The sequence below is a fragment of the Ovis aries genome, chromosome 26 (assembly GCF_016772045.2).
Source record: "Ovis aries strain OAR_USU_Benz2616 breed Rambouillet chromosome 26, ARS-UI_Ramb_v3.0, whole genome shotgun sequence".
Taxonomy (NCBI): Eukaryota; Metazoa; Chordata; class Mammalia; order Artiodactyla; family Bovidae; genus Ovis; species Ovis aries.
Genome location: NC_056079.1, coordinates 24,307,091 through 24,317,986, shown reverse-complemented (window position 1 = coordinate 24,317,986; position 10,896 = coordinate 24,307,091). Strand labels below are relative to the sequence as shown.

The window sequence follows — 10,896 nt, the reverse complement described above, 5'->3', positions numbered from 1 at the left end:
TCTCTGGAGCATCCCCTTGCACCAGCCCGAAGCATCCTGTATCCTGTATCAAATGTAGACTGGCGATTTGTTTCTTACACGATAGTATACATGGTTCAGTGCCATTCTCCCAAATCATCCCACCTTCTCCCTCTCCCTCAGAGTCCAAAAGTCCGCTCTACACATCTGTGTCTCTTTTGCTATCTCGCATACAGGGTCATCATTACCATCTTTCTAAATTCCATATATATGTGTTAGTATACTGTATTGGTGTTTTTCTTTCTGGCTTACTTCACTCTGTATAATAGGCTCCAGTTTCATCCATCTCATTAGAACTGATTCAAATGTATTCTTTTTAATGGCTGAGTAATACTCCATTGTGTATATGTACCACAGCTTTCTTATCCATTCATCTGCTGATGGACATGGTTGCTTCCATGTCCTGGCTATTATAAACAATGCTGCAATGAACATTGGGGTACACATGTCTCTTTCTATTCTGGTTTCTTCGGTGTGTATGTCCAGCAGTGGGATTGCTGGGCTTCCCTGGTGGCTCAGAGGTTAAAGCGTCTGCCTCCAATGTGGGAGACCCGGGTTGGATCCCTGGGTCAGGAAGATCCCCTGGAGAAGGAAATGGCAATCCACTCCAGTAGTCTTGCCTGGAGAATCCCATGGATGGAAAAGCCTAGTAGGTTATAGTCCACGGGGTCGCAAAGAGTCAGACACGACTGAGCAACTTCACCTTCACCTTCACCATCACAGCAGTTCTGTTTGCAATTTTTTAAGAAATCTCCACACTGTTCTCCATAGTGGCTGTACTAGTTTGCATTACCACCAATAGTGTAAGAGGGTTCCCTTTTCTCCACATCCTCTCCAGCATTTATTGCTTGCAGACTTTTGGATCACAGCCATTCTGACTGGTGTGAAGTGATACCTCATTGTGGTCTTGATTTGCATTTCTCTAATAATGAGTGATGTTGAGCATCTTTTCATGGGAGAAAATAATAGCAAATGAAGCAACTGACAAACAACTAATCTCAAAAATATACAAGCAACTTATGCAGCTCAATTCCAGAAAAATAAACGACCCAATCAAAAAATGGGCCAAAGAACTAAATAGACATTTCTTAAAGAAGACATACGGATGGCTAACAAACACATGCAATTTTTAAAAATAATAGAGAGAGCCCATGTACTCCTTACTGAGATTACCCGAATGGGAACATCTGGCAAAACCATAATACAGCATCACACTCAGGATGCTGACGCGGGTGCAGGCAATAGAGAACCTTTCCACCACCACGAGGGTCTCTCGTGCCCTTTTATAGGCACACGGCCTCTCTTCCTTGGTCTACCTCTCTCTACACCCCCGGCCCATGCCCGTTGAGTCCTTGACCCTGGCAACCACCTCTCTGCCCTCCCTCTCTATAATTGTGTCATTTTGAGAAACGTTATATAAATGGAATCATACAGTATGTAATCTTTGGGAACTGTCTTTTCCCACTCAGCATACTTCCCTAGAGATTCAGCCTACTTGTCCCATGGATCAAAAGTGTTTCTGTCTATTGCTAAGTATTATTCCATGGTATAAAAACCCCCACAGTTTGGTTAACCATTAATACACCAAAAAGCAATTCCATTGTATCTAATTTGGGGCTATTAGGAATAAAGCAGTTATGAATATTCATACACAGGTTTTTCTGTGAATTTGTTTTCACTCATCTGGGGTGAATGCCCAAGAGTGAAACTACAGGGTCACATGGTAGTCCTGTGTTTATTTTTCTGGTTTTTTTTTTGTTGTTGTTATTGTTTTCATTTTTTGGCCACGCAGAGTAGCATGCAAAACTTAGCTCCCTGACCAGGAATCAAGCTCTAGCCTCTACAGAGGGAAGCACTGAAGTTCAAAGTCTTAACCACTGGACTCCCAGGGAAAAGCCCTATGTTTAGTTTTATAAGAAACTGCCAAACTGTATTCCAGGTGGCTATGCTATTTTACAAGGCCACCGGTGATGAATCCAGTTTCTCTACATGCTCATCAGATTTTGGTGGTGTCACTATTTTGTATTTAGCAATTCTAATAGGTGTATAGTGGTGGCTTTAATCTGCATTGCCCTAATGGCTAATTCTGTGGAACATCTTTTCATGTGCTTATTTGCCATTATTATCTTCTATGGCAAAATATCTGTTCATGTCTTTTGCCCATTTTCTAATCAGATTTTTGGGAATTCTTTTAGCTGTTGAATTTTGAGGGTTCTTTATATATTGTCTATACTAGTCCTTTGTCAGATATGTAGTTTGAAAATATTATCTCTGATTCTGTAGCTTGCCTTTTCACCCTCTTCATGGACTTTCCCAGAGCAGATTTTTTTACTTTTTATCAGTTTAATTCTTCCCCTTTATGAGATCAGGCTTTTGGTGTCAAGTCTAAGAATTCTTTGACTAGCCCTAGAACCCAAAGATTTCCCCCTATTTTCCTTTAAAAGTTTTATAGTTTCACATTTTAAATTCAAATATTCAATTCATTTTAACTTTTATATGAGAACCTTAGCTCAGAGTTCATTCTTTTTGCCTATAGATATCCACTTGTTTTACCCCCACTGGGTGAAAAAGCCTTCTTTCCTCCACTGAATTAATTTTCATCTCTACCGGAAAGCAGTTGGGCATATTTGTGTGGTTGATTTCTGGGTTCTCTATTCTGCTCCTTGATGGATATGTCTGTCCCTCTGCCAATACCACACAGCCTTGATCACTCTAGCTGTATGGTCAGACCTAATACCAGGGAGTGAACCTTCCCACTTTGTTCTTCTTTTTCATGATTATTTTAGCTATTCTAGAGGGTTTTTTTTTTTTTCATAAAAATTTAAAAATTATCTACAGCAGCAGCCGTAAGTGGCTTTCTATAGTTCTTCCTGTAATTGCAAGCAAATGCACACCCACACACTGAAAAAAAGAGGTTTAGGTTTGAGCTTTGGAGAATGGTCTTAGTGTTATCATAAACTACACTTTCACTCTCAGGTTTCCTTGTCAATTTGCTACCCTTGTGCTCTCATTCAGGATGTGTCCATGAATCAAAGTATTTCATAAGGCCCGAGTAAGGCAACTGTAGAACCAGGAGCTGTTAGGAGACCATGAGTTCCAATCTCCAGTTTTACAGATGCAGACAATGAGGCCCAGGGAGGTTAGGAGACTTGATGAAAGCTGAACAGAAAGTTCTTGGGGAAAGCCAGCCTACAACCAGGGCTCTGACTGCAGTCCTGAGCCTGGATGTCCTGTCGCTTGACTGGTTCTGAACTTGAGAAAGCACAATTCAGCAGCAGGGCTATTTACCTACCAAGATCAGAAGTCTTTTTTTTTTTTTTTTTTTTTTTTAAGATTTTAAAAATGTGAACCATTTAAAAAATATTTGTTGAATTTGTTACAATATTGCTGCTGCTTCTTTCTTTTTATGGGTTGGTTTTTTTTTTTTTCTGGCCAGGAGGCATGTGGGATCTTAACTCCCTGACCAGGAATTGAACCTGCACTCCCTGCATTAGAAGGTGAACTCTCAGCCACTGGATCACCGTGGAAGTCCACAGAAGTCATTCTTGCTTCATCTTCTGCTGGGATTGGGCTTTTAATCAGGGGCAGGGAGGGAGGCAAGGAGGAAGGCAGGACAAGAAGATGAAATTTTAAAAGGTTGATTTCTGCTTCTGCCTCCCTTAACTAGCTCAGAAGTTTACAGATTTCAGTCCTTTCTAACATGTGAACAATGGAGGTGACTAGAACATGATAGAAAAATAGACATGCTCCCCCCAGTGTTAGGTCTAGCTGGGTGGAGAATGAGGAGAATAAAACCTTGATTCATCAGTCACTGCTGCTGCTGCTGCTGCTGCTGCTGCTAAGTCGCTTCAGTCGTGTCTGACTCTGTGCGACCCCATAGACGGCAGCCCACCAGGCACTAGTCAGCCACTAATTACAAGTCACTGTGGGTGATTATGTAAGTAACCATCCTGTCCCTTGCCCACAAGGAGCTTACAATCAACTTGAAGGGCTGGCAACTACTTATTGCCCAAGTGACCGGAAATGTGAACTCGTAATGAGGTAACTGTCATTACCGATCATGGGAACACATTCACTTTTCTGGTGCTTATTTCAGCAGAGGCCAAGGCCACTTTGAGGGTGGAAAGTATAACCTCTTGGTGAGAACCACTGAAAAAAATCAGTTGTTTGTTTTTGTCCTTCTTTCATTAGGCGTGATACATGTACAGACCAGCCGACAAGCATTCTATGCTGACAGTCCTGTCCCTGCTATTACAGCCAAGGCCCAAATGCAGCACAGAAGCCACAGGCAGCTACCTCCTCCCCACCTCCTGGCCATAATTACAGTCCAAAAGTGACTTAGAGGCATTTGAGATCCTTTAATGTCAACAGTTGTACCATACCGGTGGATGGCCTAATATAAATCCTAAAGTGAACATAAAAGCAACCATTGCAGATAATTTCCATGTAACCTTTGCTTACTTTTCCCTCCTAATAGTAATTAAATTTTCTTAAAACAAAAATTAGCTTTTCTTCCCTTCCATCCTAATTCAGTCCAATAGTCATTGGGTAGACACAAGCAAGGGGTTAACAGGGCCTGGGAAAGGATGGTATCGAAGCAGGGTGACAGGGGCAGCCTGCGCTAGCTAGAAATGATGATCTTTACAAAGACTATCAAGAGCATGGTGGAAAGGCAGGCTCATGTTGGCAGGGAGAATGGCTACACACAGGGGATTGAGCAAATAAATATATCAAAGAAAAGGAGACCCAGAGAAACAGAAATAAAGATGTAAAGGTCTGCATGTATTAATACATACAAGTGTATGCCTGCATGTGTGTATAGAAATGCATCTATTTCCTAGCTCTGTCCTCTGGGAGGGCCTGGGGGAAGCAATACTACGGTAGCATTAGGCACACTCAGCACCGAGATCTTGGCTTCTAAATATCATTCTCCATGGAAAGGACCAAGGTTCCTTAGAGAACTGACTGATTCAAACCTGGGACAGGGAAAGTATACGATAAACCAGGAATAGCTTGTTGTGCAGGCAGTGTTCAAGAATGCTGGGCACAAGTCAAAATGACACAGAAGACTGCCTCTCAGGGCTCCTTTGTCAAAATCTAGGTCAATTTGAGCATCAAAATAACTAATGAAAATAATGGATTATAACTCATTGAATAATAGATTATAATTAATAATAACTTATTTGTTTATAAACGGATACATTTACAAATGGGAGATGAGAATTCCTCCCTGAAATACAATACCCCCTAGTAAATGTGTAAGAAGGTGATACAATTAGAAAATTACTATTTGGTAAACATCAGGGTAATAAATTTAGGCAAGAAACATCAACGGGAGCTAATACAAGTGTGTGAGAGTAGAATGAGTAATGGGATATTTATACGATATGTATTAATTACAAAAGAAAAAGGTAACTTTCCAATGGAGAAATGGGACACACTCTCTTAAATCAAGGGATCAAAAGCTATCACAGGGGCACAAAGTTAATGAGACAATACTAACACAATAGCTGCTGCTGCTGCTGCTAAGTCACTTCAGTCGTGTCCGACTCTGTGTGACCCCATAGACGACAGCCCACCAGGCTCCCCCGTCCCTAGGAGTCTCCAGGCAAGAATACTGGAGTGGGTTGCCATTTCCTTCTCCGATGCAGGAAAGTGAAAAGTGAAAGTGAAGTCACTCAGTCGTGTCTGACTCTTAGCGACCCCATGGACTGCATGCAGCCCACCAGGCTCCTCCGTCCATGGGATTTTCCAGGCAAGAGTACTGGAGTGAGGTGCCATTGCCTTCTCCGAACACAATAGCACTTTCCTGATATTCCTGTTCCAAGGGCATAACCTGGGGCTAATCATGAGGAAGCACAGGATAAGCCTAAGCTAGGGATCACTCTAGGAAATATAACCTTCATAAAGGTCAAGGGCATGAAACTCAAGATCTAGACAGACTAGATCATGTGGTCGGGAAATGGCGTGTTTGCTACCAAGCACATCGTAAGTAAACGTGGAAGGGTTTCACTCCGTGTGCAATGTACACAATTCTTTGTTCTAGTCTTCCAACTTTTTTGTAAGTTTGCAATTGTTACAAAAATTTTTTTTAATTAAAACAGATTAATAGTTATAGGGAAAGAGTGGGATAGACTGGGAGTTTGGGATTAGCAGGTGCAAACTATTACATTTAGAATGGATAAACTATTAGGGTCTACTGTGTAGCACAGGGAACTACATCTAATCTCCTAGGATAAACCATAATGAAAAGGAATGTTTAAAAAAGGATGTATATATGCATATAACTGAGTCATTTTGCTGTATAGCAGAGAGTGGTACAACATCATAAATCAACTATACTTCAAGAAAATCTATAAAGACATTAGTAGTTATAGATTAGAAAGATGACATAAGTGACAGTAACGTGTATGCTGGTGTGCGTCAAAATGCAGTCTGGAGAGAGAGGTTGCTCTGTGGATTTCACCACCCACATCAGGAGAAAGGGCTTGCGCCACGCTGCATATCAACCCTTCACAAAACATGCTGTGGTTCGGCAGATGGGTTTTTCAAAGCCTGACTTTCTCCATGAAGGAAGTAATACATTGATTTACATTCTGCACCAAGCCCATCATATCATCAGAGACAGTCACTTATTAACAGAATAGCAGTGGTATAAATGACAATGAAACATGGATTAAAACTGCATAGAGCAGGCTATTGGACTGGAGTCCTCTCCTGTGAGTCACAGTTAAAAATAGTCATAAGCATATGCTTCTCAAGTGTCCAGTTCAGAGCATACTCTTTGAAGCATTTTGGATGAAAGTGGTCAGTACCCACAGGACCCAGAGTGAACTGCAAGTACCAACAATCTCATAGACTTTTTCTGTTCAAGATGGTTCCTATCTTGGCGTCTATATGGCCCTCAAAAGATGGGAACACCTCTCCATACTCCCACAAACTCACTGTTAATTCTTACCAAATGAACACTGATCAGATTCTTATTATGGAGAAGAGAAAATACTAACTGAGGAAACATGTCTAGGTGAATTAACAAAGGAAAAAAAGTTGCATGAAACTTTAAGGAAAAGCTCCCCTGTACTTAAAAGAGAGGTCTCTTACAAATATCATGCTTAGCATTTGTGTCTAGAAAACTGGAAAAAAGCATCTGCATTCAATTTTAAAGGTTCTTGGTCTTCTACTTGTTAGTAACTCTATTATTTGAACAAAATTTCTATTGGGTGTGCCTTTCTCACATGGTTGGAGACATTTCTACTTGCTAGTTTAACATTTTGCCTTTTGGGTGGATTCTACTTGCTCATTCCAAACCAGTGAGTGAGTTTTTTTTTTTTTTAACTTCCTGTGTTTATGCACCAACCCATACTGCTCCACTTCTGTTGCTGAGAACGTGTGTTGCCAGGGTAAATATAATCACCTGACTTCCACATTGCAGTTCAGAGTAGGAGGGACTCCAGTAGCTTGGGGAGTGGCACACCATGCTGGGTCACATGGCCTTTGGGGCCATCCAAGTCTGCCAGCTGGAGGAACCATCAAAGAACCAGCAGGGTATTTGGTGCCAGCCCAGCACCGTCAGCAACTGTGGCACATCCAGGAAGAACACAAACACCACTGCCTTGACCCAGGAAATCAAAGGTCCTTCCTGCTCCAGCTCCTCTGGAGCATTTGGAGGTGACATCAAACATGGGGCTGTCTGCCCAGGGCTGGTTATTCCCTCCTGGATCACATTCCTTGTCCTGGATCTCTAGGAACAATCTCATCAGCACTGCTAAGTCTGAAAATGTGAGCAGCACGCATACAAACAGAACCCTGGGGATCATGAGGAACTCTGAAAACCAGATCACATCCGTGGAAATGTAGTGGCTGCTGAGGTAGTGAGAGTCCTAGGGATAAAGCTATGTCTGAGATACCATTTGATTTCCAAACTTAAAAAACACTATGCGTCTTGATGCACGTTCTCCGTCATCTGGCTACTGCCTACCTCCAAAGCCACATCCCCTGCTACCTACTGACTCACCCCCTGCTGCCTGCTGACTCACCCCCTACCAATGCCAAGTTGCCTGGCAGTCTCCACATTTCCCACACTATCTCCTACCTCCAAGGTTTGCTCATAAAATTCTTTCTGCCCTTTTGGCTAAAGGCCAGTGTTTGGTTTGGAGTCAGTACTCAGGATGGGCTGCCCAGGTGGCTCAGTGGTAAAGAACCCACCTGCAAATGCAGGAGATTCAGGTCCAATCCCTGGGTCAGGAAGATCCCTGAGGAAGAAATGGCAACCCACTTCACTATTCTTGCCTGGGAGATCCCATGGACAGAAGAGCCTGGCGGCTACAGGGGTCTCAAAGAGTTGAACACGACTGAGCACGCACGCAGGCAGGCAGATGCTCAGGATGATGTTGAACTGAGCTGATGAGACCCCAAGCCCCTTTTCGTTCTGTGGACTACACAAGCTGCAGCCGCCTACTTGTTGCCCATTCCTTAAGGCTTCTTCCTGGTCTGTTTTCCCATAAATGAAAGATCGGACAGCAATAGGTTAAGCCCATCTCAGAGACATAAATGCCGATCAGAATTTTAACCTGGAGAAAGTAACCCTTTGCATTAAATTAACCAACAATACAACATAGCCCATACACATGTCTCAGGTAATGAGGGGAACTGCCTCATCGAAACTAAAGAAAGCACCCAGGGTGTGACAGTGGCTATTCCTGTGCTGTTGTCATTAAGTCACGTCTGACTTTTTCAACCCCATGGACAGTAGCACGTCATCCTTTCCTGTCCCTCACTGTCTCCCCGAGTCTGCCCAAGTTTGTGTCCATTGAATCAGTGATGCCATCCAACGATCTCATCCTCTGTTGCCCTCTTCTCCTTTTGCCTTCAATCTTTCCCAGCATCAGGGTCTTTTCCAATGAGTCATTGGAAGGACTGATGCTGAACCTGAAGCTCCAATACTTTGGCCATCTGATGTGAACAGCCAACTGTGCTAACAAAGCACTAATCATGATTCTCAGTTGCTATGGTAACTGTCTCTGTTCTGTAACTCCCATGGGTAAAGATATTTGACAAGATGCTGTCATTTCCCATTGTTCAGTTCTGTTCAGTCCCTCAGTTGTATCCAACTGTTTGCAACCCCATGGACTGCAGCACTCCAGGCTTCCCTGTCCATCACCAACTCCTGGAGCTTGCTCAAACTCATGTCCATCGAGTCAGTGATGAAATCCAACCACCGCACCCTCTGTTATCCCCTTCATTAAGGCAACCTTATAATTTTTCACCCAAACTAGGACATTCCTGAAGGTCAGAGGATTAATATTAATAATTATTTCAATACATATATAAGTAGGACATTTCTGGAAATTTGGGATACACTGCCACACTACCCATCAGGCTTCATGGTATCCCACACAAAGAGTCCCTCAGTGATGTTTGCTGACTGAATGTACTTTAGTTTTTCTCCTCAGTTTCAGTGTGAGATCCTTAAGAGCAAGGGTGATGTCTAATGCGCCTCTCATATTACTCATAATGTTGGAATTATAAGAACTGCTCAACAATAGCTGTTGACAGACTTTTGGTGAGATGTGCTTCCCAAGTGAAAATTCCCAATGGGTAGCTGAAAATACAAGAATAGGACTCTGCTGATTATATTTTAAGGCTAGAATATTTGCATGGCTCTTTAGCATAGAGAGGGCTTCCCTGGTACCTCAGTTGGTAAAGAATCTGCCTGCAATATAGGAGACCCTGGTTTGAATCCTGGGTTGGGAAGATCCCTAGGAGAAGGGAAAGACTACCCACTCCAGTATTCTGGCCTGGAGAATTCCATGGATTGTGTAGTCCTTGAAGTCACAAAGAGTCGGACAGGACTGAGCAACTTTCACTTCACTTTAGCATAGAGAAGATGTGTTAGCTAGAAATAAAAACTCTCCCACCAAGGAAAACTCAAGTCAATGATGAGACCTGAAAGACTTCCCTAGAAGGATGAAACCCACTTGTCTTCAGCTGACCTAGAACATGACAAAAACATTAAATGTAGTGCTTTATGAAGTGGGAGAAGGGGAAGAGTGGAGCTTGGAGATGAATTTGTTCGGAGGGAAAAAGTAATGAAATAAATAATTTTAAGCAACACCAGCTTTGATAATGATAACTGAATACAGTAATAGTAAAAAGACAGACTCACACTGTTGAAATAGAAAAGGACCTTGGCTCTCTCTGACTCTTATGGCCTCATTTCACAGCTGAGAAAATGAAGGACCAGAAAAGTAAAATGGCATCTGCTTACCTTGTCCCCTTCTGGGAAATTCTTGCCATGAGAATTTGACAGTATTTAATTATTCACCGTGGTTGCTTCAGCAGTCCTGGGAAAGCTTAAGTCTTCCTTCTAAGGCAAGAATATTTTTCCTCTTTAGATAAGGAAGTAGAAACTTTTCAAAGGTTTTGCCAAGATAAGGGCCTTCTCTTCTAATTTGTGACTTCAGCCCATACCAGGTCTAGATTAGAAAGTATGGATAAGAGCTCAGAAGTGGCAAAGAGGTGAAGATGGAAAGCAAATAGAAGTCATCAGCAAAGTGGCAACACCTGGCCCCTCACGTGGGCCAGTCTGGTCCTTGCCAGCTTTGGTGCACAGACTGTAAAGTGTCAACCTCTGATTTAGACAGCCCCAGAGCAAACTGGAGAGTTTGGTCTCAGAGCAAATTGAGGCCATAAATTGATGACAAACCAGACAGTTCTATTTAAATACTGTTACCATTTTAAGCAGTGACCAGAATTGTCACTCTTGTAAGGTCACTTTCTTTTTCTGAGATTCTTGCAATATTTCAAGGGTCTTCAAAATGAAGTCAAAGTGAAAGTCACTCAGTTGTATCCAACTCTTTGTGACCCCATGGACTATAC

The 10,896-nt window shown here is 42.4% G+C and overlaps 1 long non-coding RNA gene across 1 annotated transcript; it reads left to right on the top strand.

Annotated features, from left to right (window-relative positions):
* The first annotated feature begins 3,450 nt into the window (after nt 1–3,450).
* LOC132658684 (uncharacterized) lies at nt 3,451–4,520 on the top strand. The gene is made up of 2 exons (XR_009598610.1): nt 3,451–3,515; nt 4,210–4,520. It is a non-coding gene; the product is annotated as an uncharacterized LOC132658684 (long non-coding RNA).
* The last annotated feature ends 6,376 nt before the right edge of the window (nt 4,521–10,896 follow it).